The sequence below is a fragment of the Electrophorus electricus genome, chromosome 5, assembly GCF_013358815.1.
Source record: "Electrophorus electricus isolate fEleEle1 chromosome 5, fEleEle1.pri, whole genome shotgun sequence".
In the NCBI taxonomy this organism is placed as follows: domain Eukaryota; kingdom Metazoa; phylum Chordata; class Actinopteri; order Gymnotiformes; family Gymnotidae; genus Electrophorus; species Electrophorus electricus.
The window spans coordinates 28,800,252-28,812,896 of NC_049539.1; positions in this window are offsets into that span (position 1 = coordinate 28,800,252).

Here is a 12,645-nt window from a genome sequence, read left to right on the forward strand (position 1 = left end):
CATTTCACTGCAAGTTGTACTGTGTATGACTGTGTATGTGACAAATAAACCAAACTTGAACTTGAACTTGAACTTGAACAGTCCTTCAACAACTACCCCATCAGCCAAACTGCCCTCAACCATTTCCCACGCAGCTTAATACCCCTAAACAAGAATTACCCCATTAGACTAACAGCCCTCAACCACAACTACCCCAACATCTAAATACCCCATCATCTTTCTCCAACTACCCCAAAAGCAACCACTTGGTAATTCCCTAGCAGCTATCTGGGACACCATAGCAACCATTTGGTAACATCCTGCCATTCACATAACAACTCCCTGGGAATGGCTTAACAGGTCAACAGTATTTCAGGATTCCATTTTACATGCAAGAAAAATTACCCGCACAAAAATATATCCCTCAACATTTAACCTAGCAACACCATAGCAACCACATTTATTATAATAATAATCCATCATTTGTCATATTAAAAAAAGAATAAACTGATTTTAAAATCTACTCTACATCACATGATGTCAATGATTAAATGTTAAATGGAATCCTGCAATAATGCCGAAATCCTGAAATACTGTTAAATGGTATTTAAACATGAAATGTAATTTCCTTTGTTGAGGATGGGAGGATTCTTAGCTGTTGAGACATGTTGTAGCTAGCTTTAAATATAATGTGACCAAGTTTCCCCTTTTCATAACCAGTTACCCTCAATGTTTCTATACTTGTAATTTGTCTTTTTTCTAATGTCACTAAATAATTTCCCCACATTATGGTGTCATTGTACAAGAGCCAAAATACTTCAAAGGAATGTAAATCATTTTACATTTAGACTGGCTGCAGTTGCTCTCTGTATTCGCTGAATACAGAAGGTTATGATTTAGATGATAAAAACCGATGCCAGTTTTATTAAGTATTTAAAAGGAAACAAAGGCTAAGCCACAAATTTAATTCTTTAACTTACTTAGAGATGATGTGAGGTAATCTGAACATACAGAAACATAAATGAGGACATCAGTGTACATTTACAGCATTTGCCGACTTACAGAAGTGCATTATAGTCTCTATCAAATACAGATGTTCATGTGAAAATAGAGAGGTCAGTGCCAGTAATACTCAGGCTAAAGTACTGCTTAGACTGCAACTTGGATGTGGGCTAAAATGTCATAATTATGTTATGAATAAGCTGTTATTAATTAATATGTTCTTAGTGTGTTGACACTTTTAATAGCAGCAAATACCTACATTACATGTTTTTAATAGAATCCAATGACATATGACCATTTGTAAATACATACTGAAGTTAGCTGACTGACTAACATGTCTTGCATAGAGTGAAAGTATCCATTGGTCTGTTTCTGTTTTATATGTGGACAGCTAACTCTTTGTATTCTGCACAACAATGCTTAGCTATATGATAAAAGCACTTCAGCTTCATATATGTATTGTTAATTTTGCTAATTTACAAATGCTTTCAAGTATACTGGTATTTCCACATAATCTCAGTAACTTCAGAACCACCGCAGTTATGCAGAAATGGCAGTTTTAATAACTTTCTACTCACTTTTAATGGATCTGACATAGACCTATGGACATACAGACACAAAAGCAAAATATTTAAACTTATAAAACTTCTCAAAAAAATATTCTTTTATCTTGCAAACAAAGTCTCAACTAAACAATACTGGCTTGTAAATATTTTTGTGATATCTTTCAACTCATATGACCCTGCTTTATATTAAGAGTGTATTTTGAACATTTATTGAAAAAACAAGTGAGCTGTCTACTGCTTCCAAAAGAAATTTGACAAAAAGTCAAATCACTGTCCATCTTAATATGAAAGATTAATCTTACTTTTAGAAACTAACCTATGGAAAGAGAAACACAATTATCTTAATATAAGCATAATAATAATATATAACTATAAGCATAATATCAGCATAGGGCTGAGGCATTGCTTTGTTTACCCTGATACAAATAAGCTCTAACTAATTAATATGTTGTATTCGTACTGTCATGTACCTACATATTTGCAATAATAAAATCTAACAGGTCACTAGCTAGTTTAAGGAACAAAATTCCTCTCGAATTTAAATGCAGTGTCTCTCGTTGCAAAACAAAATGAATCATCAATACTTTTAGGACGAAACAACTCACTAAAATGCCTCAGACGTTTGCTGCCACTCACAGGCCTACATTTAGCTGCTAAACGGCCAGTTGTCAGCTGACTATTTAGCTCGCCTACCAAGCTCTTGGCAGAAGATACGCAAGCAGACACCTACACCCCCCCTTGACACCCAGTTTTAGATTTCATTAGGCATTGTTAGTTAGCCAGCTAGCTAATTTAACCAAATAAGACTGTAGCTGAATAAAGCAAGCCCCGGACCAAACATACACACATTTATCAGGCTAACTAGCTAACATAGCTAGCTAATACAGTTAGCTAGGAGTTTTCTGTCATGTTCAAAACGTTAAATAACTATCTAGCTAGCTAATAAACATGACAGAATTACACCATCATAGATCCAAATTATAATTACAAAGAACAACACTATTTTGTGACAACCAGCTAGCTACAATATTTGCTATTTGTGCTAAAATTTGTTCGTTATGCAAGTTAAAATATACAGCTGGCCGGGTAATTTAGCTAGCTGGCTAACTAGCTTAGCTACCTTTCTTGAGGTACATTAGCTAACTAGCTGGCTAAGTTAGCTGGCTAGGCTAGCTAAGATACCAGTTATAATAGACGAAACATTTCGCTATTTATATCTAATAAAGTTCCTCATTCCTCAAAACATTTTTGTCAAATTACAACGTTTCTCTTTGTGTTACATGTTATATGAACGTTGAATGATACTTATGGGAAATGCGCAGCCGTTTCGCTGCAAGTCGATAGAAATCGGTTGAGCTTTCTCGTACTTGGGTGCACAAATTTCATTTTCTTAAAGCGTTTAACATAATTAAACATGATTTAATTTTCATTTAAACAGCACAGACCCTCTTCTCTGCCTCACTCCTGCAGCCAGAACTATAGGGACAACTAATCAAACCCTCACCCCCAACTACCACTCAGCCAGTTACCACTCAACCCTAATTATCCCCACAGCTAAACAGCCCTCGAGCTCCTGTATATATTATTGTTAACTTGTGTATATATTATTGTTAACTAGTGTATATATTACTATTAACTAGTGTATATATTACTTGTTAACTAGTGTATATATTATTGTTAACTAGTGTATATATTATTGTTAACTAGTGTGTATATTATTGTTAACTAGTGTATATATTATTGTTAACTAGTGTGTATATTATTGTTAACTAGTGTATATATTATTGTTAACTAGTGTGTATATTATTGTTAACTAGTGTATATATTACTTGTTAACTAGTGTATATTATTGCTAACTAGTGTGTATATTATTGTTAACTAGTGTATATATTATTGCTAACTAGTGTGTATATTATTGTTAACTAGTGTATATATTACTTGTTAACTAGTGTATATATTACTTGTTATCTCGTGTATATATTACTTGTTAACTAGTGTATTTATTATTGTTAACTAGTGTATATATTATTGTTAACTAGTGTGTATATTGATGTTAACTAGTGTATATATTATTGTTAACTAGTGTATATATTACTTGTTAACTAGTGTATATATTACTGGTTAACTCGTGTATATATTATTGTTAACTAGTGTATATATTACTTGTTAACTAGTGTAAATATTATTGTTAACTAGTATATATATATTATTGTTAACTCGTGTATATATTACTTGTTAACTAGTGTATATATTACTTGTTAACTAGTGTATATATTATTGTTAACTAGTGTATATATTACTTGTTAACTAGTGTATATATTCCTTGTGTCTCTAGTGTTGTCGCTGGTTATTGTTCACTCATCCTGTGTTCACTGCACTAAGCCTCCATTTATATTAAGCCTCTGTCGTGTTCGCTGTTCGTGTAGCATGTGTTCTTTATTCCACATTTTTGTCATGTAACCTCTTCCCAGTTGTGTTTCTGTCGGTGTATTTGTTCTTTGTTATTGTGTTTTGCTTTCGTTTTCTGGCTCTGTCCGTCACTACATGTCGACCCCCATTCTACTGACCCTGATTTTCAGTATGTTCCAGAATACTTGCGTCCTCTCATTAGTCTGTTCCAATTTGCTTCTCGAATTTTCATTGGCTCTCCTGTTGCCATCCCGTTGCTGTCCTGTTGCCTTGTCTCACTTCTGCTTTACAGCGTGCGGTAAGTGAAGCCGAGCGCCCTTTTTACATTTTTCCCTTCGAGTCCTTTTTTCTGGCTTTAATTCCCGGTCTCGGTACGTCAAGACTTTACTGTAAAAGTGAGAATTAATGGGCGAACCGCCTGAGTTAACTAGCCGCTCGTTAACCTGTCTGTCGGTCATTTCTGTGTGAAATACAGTGTCTGACTATCTGACTACATGACATGATTAAAATGATTTAAATGACTGATGAAATTCACCCAGTGTGCCTGGAGTGGTGCTTCACAACTCGAGATGGACTGTGTTGCTGTATTGTGTGTCTTCCAGGTGTTACTGCTTGTGTGGATAGGCATGTGTCTGCCTGAGTCACCGAGTGCCTTTGAACGTCACTCGTTTCTGATGGCTGAAATTATTCCTCGAGTCCGTATGCAGGCAAACATCAGATAAGTTCACATTTATAGTTATGAGAAAATATGACTCAGTGAATTAATTAACACTTTCCAGATTAGGTAAACTGTCAACACACAAATTCAGAGATGAATTCTGATTCTCTTTGTCATGATGGGATTCTTGATGTAAACATAAATAAGTAAATAACCTCTGAAGTATTTGGTGTTCTGGTACAGGTGCAAACACCACTCTCTCACAGAAGCCCTGGTGTTCTGGTACAGGTGCAAACACCACTCTCTCACAGAAGCCCTGCTGTTCTGGTACAGGTGCAAACACCACTCTCACAGAAGCCCTGGTGTTCTGGTACAGGTGTAAACACCACTCTCACAGAAGCCCTGGTGTTCTGTTACAGGTGTAAACACCACTCTCACAGAAGCCCTGGTGTTCTGGTACAGGTGTAATGCACCTGTCCTTTGTCAGTCTCTTGTCAGTTCCAGACTGGGCTACTGCCCCTCTCTCCTGGCAGGTCTTTCCCTCTGTGTCATCAGCTCCTTACAGCTCACCCAGAATGCTGCTGTACAGCTTGTCTTCAGCCTCCTGAAGTTCTCCATGTCACCCTCCTGATGTGTTCTCTCCACTGGCTCCTGTAGTAGTTCACATCAGATTTAAAACGCTGACACTCACCTACAAAGCCGTAAATGTACCAGCTCCCACATGACTAAAAGCACCAATCAAAAAATCTCTTTTTACTTGTTCACTGTGGAATTTTTCTCTGAGACATATTGGTTATTAGTAGTGGGAGAATGAATGAATGAATGAATGAATGAATGAATGAATGAATGAATGAATGAATGAAGTTTTAGTGGGTAACAATCTCTTCTTCTGTTCTGTGGTTACCCACCTTTCATTTGAACTTCATACTGGTTATGTTCAATAATTTCAAATTGATTTCTCAAGGTTATTTGAAGAAAAACTCTGCTTTTCATCTGGAAGGTTATATAGTCCATTCATATTTATTCCTCTGTTGTCATGGTTACCGGTTACAGCACTTCCTTTCTGCAGCTGCTGAATTTTATTCCTCTGTGGCCCTGCTGCTACAAGCCCCGCCCCCACCAGAATCAACAGCAAAGCCACTGTGGAGCTCTGATCTCCACATGACTGGACTTCTGGTACACACACAAGTGATCATACAATATATACCAAGTGAATAAGATAAGCCAGTCTGACACTGTAGGCTACCAAAATATGAACCACTTTTTAAACAGTATTGAAGTATAATTATGTATCAGAGTGGAGACTTCAAACTACCAAAATATGAGCCACTATTTAAACAGTATTGAAGTATAATTATGTACCAGAGTGGAGACTTCAAACTACCAAAATATGAACCACTATTTAAACAGTATTGAAGTATAATTATGTACCAGACTGGAGACTTCAAACTACCAAAATATGAACCACTATTTAATCAGTATCGATGTAAAATCATATGTATATATACAAAGCCAACCAAATCAGATGATTTGGAAACTGGTCTCCTAGCTAGTTCACATTGAGTTGTTCATGTTTGAAATATCAGGCTTGAAATATTTGCCTGTCAGCAAACAAGCAATGACATCTCTTACCTATTACTAACTGCTTTGAGAAAAACTCAACAAATCATTTTAATTACGAGATACCACAGACCTCTGTATCAGGACAGCAGGATGGTCAGATTGATCAGGGGTGATGTACCCCTTCAGACTGTGTGCCTGGTGGATACTGTAGGAAGGAGGGACATTCTAGATGGACCCAAGTGCAGAGGAGGAAAGGGAAGTGGAGAAGAAGAAGAAGAAGCCAACCAAAAGATGTGATGACTACAGGGAAGGGGAGTGAACTGAGAGAGTGGGAGCACTACAGAGCACTGCGCTACCTGCTACAATACTGGAAAGACTAAAGAAACACACAAAGGTAGACAGTGCTTGGTGATTGGAGAAAGACACATTTGACCAGCCCAGTATAGGAATCAAACCACTGCCCTCACAAGGACATCCATCTGAACCACCACACTACAGAGGAGATGCTTAAGATAGCCAGAGGAACAACTGATAGATAGACAAACAACTGATAGAGCAGGGACTTCTTCCCTCGAAAAGCAACTAGACACACACCACCACTTATTTACAACATTCAGCTGACACTTTTATTCAAAGTGACTTGGAATCATGGCTGGGTAAAACTTTGAGCAATTGAGGGCCTTGCTCAGGTGCCCAACAGTAGCAGCTTGAACTGATAACTTTTTAATTACAAGTCAGAAACCTTAACCATTGATCTTCCACTGCACATAGCAGCCTAACAACACCAACAACATGCTACCAGAACAGTATAAAGAAAATTTAAATAGTTACAACAGTAACCACTTCAATAAACACCACCATTCACAACTCCACCATCACTCTGATGCTCCTTAATACCAAAATCCACCAAATAATAAAACATCATGACACAATAGTTACAGATGACACACAACCTACAGAAACAACACTAAACACACACCTTTCAATTGTGTAAGTATGAATGACTTCATTACTGGTGTCCCAGATCATGTAAAAACTCCACTATCAGATGGTGCTGTTCCTCTCAGCTCAACAACAGAGATGAGCGACACTCTCCGAGTGTATTCAGGTTCACGCTTCAGTGAGTGGCCAGCCACTGTGCAGATCTGTCCACTAGAGGGAGCAGCTGCACCTGTGCTGTCCTCCACTGACTGATATGAGCAAATCCAACATCAGAGGTTCACCAAGCTTAATCTGAACTGAATAATTCAAAGATGAGGAGAAATCCAGTCAGGAACTTCATTATAATATAAAGTTGCTTTGACAATGTAACTACAGAGCTGCAAATCTGAACATTAATGAGAATTAATGATTGTGATGTTTAAAATTCTACATTCTACTGCTGATGCAATGCCCCCCCCAGGATCAATAAAGTTCTATCTGCATATATCTTTAATGGCTTGGTAGCAATAACTTGGCAATCAATTGAATACACTCACTCCATAGATGCACATCACAGATGCCTTTACTATTATAGGTAAAGGTGTATCAGGTCCTCTTAGTGTAATCAGCAGATTCACCTTTACTGAAGGCTGTGCAGATACTAAAAGAGAGATTATGAAAAGGGGATAAACACATTCATGACCTACAGTTTGTTCACAATGTGACCATGTAACTCTGAGGAGAGGAACGACTGAGGAGACAAAAGAGAACCCAGTCCTCCCACTTCATGATGGCATTTAACGGCAAAGACGTTGAATTTGATATTTTTGCAGTACTATGCAGTAGGCATTATAGAAAATGGACTTGGGTAAGTTACATACATTTTTATTTTAAACAAATGAATAAATAAATGAACAAATATACTCGGAAATCACATTCTGAGAAATCTAGCTAAGGGTTTAAAAAACTGTTTCTGTTTTCACACAACTGTTGAAGCCCACTGAGTGCACTGTAAAGATTTGGAAAAGTAGCAAATGGCATTTACAGATTACACATTTATCCAAAGTGACTTACAAATATCACTGAATACAAGCTGAGCAACTGAGGACCAAGGGCATAGCTCAGGGGCCCAACAGTGGCAAATGTTTAGTGTTGGGGCTTAAACTGACATTGTTCTGATTACAAGTTGAGTACCTTAACCACAGAGCTACCACTCAGTTTTACCTGGTTTACGTTTTTCATGTGTGCAAACAAAACTCTATATTGTTTATATAGTCCTTCCATTCATATAACCAGTGTACCATCTACAATTTTTTGTAATTAACAATCACTTAGCATCATTACACTACATTTGTCCAAATAGTGTTTAATGACTATTCCATTCACAAACAGATGTTCCTATGCAACGTTGTCGCTGGCTCGAGTGCCGGTGGGCGTGGAGCAGGACGCACAGACTCCCTCGATGGCGTGCAACATTTATCAACACAAAACATGAAGAACGGTGGCACTCACACACAACATTAACGACAGACATGACTCATACATATAACTAAACACAGGCTACAGTAACATCTAACAATGACCACATACGCGTTTTACATACATCAGCAGACAAACAATGACCAACGGTGAGGCACGCACTGACGGGGGTTTAAATAGACAGACACACATTAACACGTAACCCCGTACAGGCGCGTGCCTTCAAGGGAGTGTGGTTACAAACATCGGTGAACCCCCCTGCACGCGGCGGGCCGTACCACGTGACTCGTGGGGGGGGGGGGGGGGGGGGGGGAGCGTCCCGTGACATCCTGCACATATCTTGAGATACAGAGCTCCCATGAAAAATAGTATGGGTACATTTATTTTTTAAATCATTACAAATTAAGAAATTTTGATATTTGTCTTTGTATTTCATAAAATGTTTTGTTTAAAACCCAAAATGTTATATGGCATTTAAATGCCCTAATTTGGGTTAGTTTTGACATATATTATCGTATGCAATGTAAACAATAAAAATGTTGAGTTTTCTAAAGAAGAAATCAAATTGTGAATTTTAAGAGGCTTGTCTTATATTCTGATTTGTGTATTGACTATTGTTCTTTAATAAAGCAAATGTAATTTGCATCAGATTATTCAACTGATACAGTAATCAAAAGTTGAAGTAATCGGCAGAATCCTTGATTAATAAAATAATCTATAGCTTCAGATTAATTGATTCTTTTACATATTGCTATGTACAGTTTATCAGCCACAAGAAAACTGTTTCAGGTTTTATAACATGTTTGTCAGATACATTTATGGCTGGTAGCAGTGCAGCCAATGACTGACAGTTTCTGGGTTTCCCTGTCCCAGTACACCTGATCCAAGTCATCAGCTCATCATCAAGTCTTCCATCAGCTGGATCAGGTGTGAAACTGTGCATGGTATATTGGACTCTCACCTACTGTACTGGCTAGGATGTATTCTATGAGTAAATGACAAAGCACTTTTGTAAGTCGCGTCTGCTAAATACCGTAAATGTAAATGTAAGGTGTCCGAATGTGTTTAAAAACCATTTTATCACAGGCACACTGAGCCAGAATACATCAAAACCAGGGGGAAATGTGAATCCTGGTGGTGGATGAACATTGTCGCTTGTCCTTGTTAGTATAGTGGATATTAATTCTGCCTGTCACACGGAAGACTGGGGTTTGATTCCCTGATGGGAGACTCCTTACATTAAGCACTCTGTTGACAAACTGCTGACTTGGTGTCCTCCACAGGAAGGATAACTTTGAATCTTATGCCCACATTCACGCTACTTTTTTCTACATAGATGAATCAAGAGACGAGCAAGTTGTAGATTGATCGTTTCATAAAGCACCTGGGTGTCCAATGGCAACGTGATGTCTTAGAAGATGTGACAAAACATACATGCCAACAAGGCCAATACTGAAGAGGTAGTCATGAAAAGTCAAGTGGATGCTGGGTAGAGTGGAATTTTTAGAAGGCTAGCTGTGCCTTTTGCCAGCTTCAGTATGCCTGTCTATAATCAGGGTTGTAACAACACCAGTAGAAACATTGGCAACACAGTCGAGACTTGCAAAGTCACCGACATGGAGACACAGGACGGCTGAACACTTTTTTCATTAAAAAAACTAAAACTAGCTGTTTAAAAACAATTTTGTCACAGGCACACTGATCCAGAAAACACACTAATCCATAACACATCAAAACCAGTGGGACGAGTGCATCTCTGGCATTATCTTGGGCATTATCTCGGGCATTGACCTAAGATGAATGTTGACAAGACACTCAGTACATTAAATTACAATACAATACCAAAATGTATTGCAAATTGAGTCAAAACCAAACTTGATAAGAAAGGTTCATATGACATAACTTGTAGTGTAGATCAATCACATGTTCAGCACACAGGGTTAAGCAAAATGCTCTGAATTTTTTTTCCATTTTGCAAAGTATTCAATAAGAAATACGAATCATAAGCCATCACACTAATGCTCTTAAAATAGGAAGATGAAGAGTGGGTCAACATTGCTAGAAAGTGTTTAAAAAACATTTTCATTTCATTCAATGGAGTGCATCTCTGGCCTTATCAGTGGACACGTGTGCACTATGGCATATAACAAAACAAATGCCAACAAGGCTGATACAGGAGAGGTCATGAAAAGTTAAGTGGACGCAACGCAAGTCCTGGGTAGAGTGATTTTAGAAGACTACCTGCGCCTGCACTTTACCCAGGACTTGTGCTGTGTCCACTTCACTTTTCATGACCAGCTCTTCAATCTTCAATCTCTTCAACCTTGTTGGCATGTCAGGTCAAAATGTGATTCAAAATAAATAATCTAATTGTAGGTATTTAGCTAGAAACTAGAGTTGTATTATACAGTATGTCATTAGGTTGAATGGGATTGTAAAATAGTAGCTAGTGTGACCTTTGTGTTCCGTCCCACTCAATGATGCACACCACGTTGTGGATGAAAGGGGTTTCCTTTTATTTTCCACACTATAACAAGTTCAGCAACCACATTTAATTTAATATAGTATTAAACAGTACTCGTTCACTTTGTGAAGTAGAATACAGTATTAAACATAGCTCATTTACACACAGAAGGAGAGGCGGCCCATGAAAAGGCCCTACAGCTGGTGACTGTCCGTGGTGACACCTGCCGCGAACTCTCTCATGAAGTGCCACACGTCCAGCCTGCGACCAGCTGGTCCACTCGTGGAACAGGCCGCTGCCTTGCTCTTGCCCACGCTGGACCAGCGGTCACGGTCCACATACAGGAGCTGGGGAGGGGCCTCTCTGGCTCGCTGGTACCACGCCATCAGCTAGTCACACTGTCCCCACCATAGTTCTCAGCCCACTTTAAATGGACAAATAAAACACACAAATAAAAATAACAAGTGCAAACATACTGAAGGCAACATTACTGATCATTCATTCTGAATTCTCTCTTGAAGGCAAAAAAATGCACCAAAATCCATTTCAGTAATAACTGAAGACATCTCAAAGCACACAGGGTTGTAATCAGAGCTGACGAGTTCATCACGTGAAGTAATGAAATAATGCTAAAATTGTGCAGATTGCTACTCAGACCCCAGAACTGTCTATGGAATCATCTAAAGAATCATCTATAGAATTGTCCTGAGTGCTTAGACCTTAGTGTGCAGGGTGGAGTTTGCCCAAAACAGGCAAGTCTAAGTTATCCATTATTCAGCCTTTGAAGTCAAGTGTTTTGCTTGTGCTTGATATCCACTCACTGGGTGAACTCTACTGAATTTGGATTTAAATGCAACTGTCTCTTTTAAAGGAGGTAGACTAGGAAACTGACAGCAAATGTCCATGACTAAATACCAATGTTAGGATCATTTATTTTAACTGTTTCAAAGATAAAAACCTTTGTAATTGTTTACCTTTTACATCAGAAATCACTGACATCTCTAGCAGAAAGAAAAGATGATTATTACCATAACAAGAACAATAGCATGTTCAGTAACTCACAGGAATTAATTTTACTTGCATGTGTGGTTTTTATGTAGGCAGGAAGAGACTTCACTGGGAAAACAACTACAAGGAATTACAAAAGAATCCATAAAAGGACCCATCTCAAGATGTATCCTAAATACCAGGAAATTAATTGTTGAAAAAATGAGAAGAGATACATTTGGAGAGCAAGACCCAAGCAAACCTCATAAAACCATATTACTGGTTGGAGAACCAGGATCAGGGAAGTCCACTCTCATCAATGCCATAGTGAACTACATGCTGAATGCTCACTGTAGTCAAAGAATTTTGTGTGAGATCATAGAGACAAAAGGAAACCAAGCGAAATCTCAGAGAAATGCAGTCACTGTGTATGATGCGTTTATCGATTAGAGTCTGTTCTCTCTCACCGTCATTGATACTCCTGGATACAGAAACACAGAAAGCACTGACAATGATTTAAGAATAGCTGCAGCTCTGTACGTCTGGAGTTCAGGACATTGATGCAGCGTGTCTGGTGGTTCCGTCAAGCACCAGTTGACTCACGAACAGACAGCAGT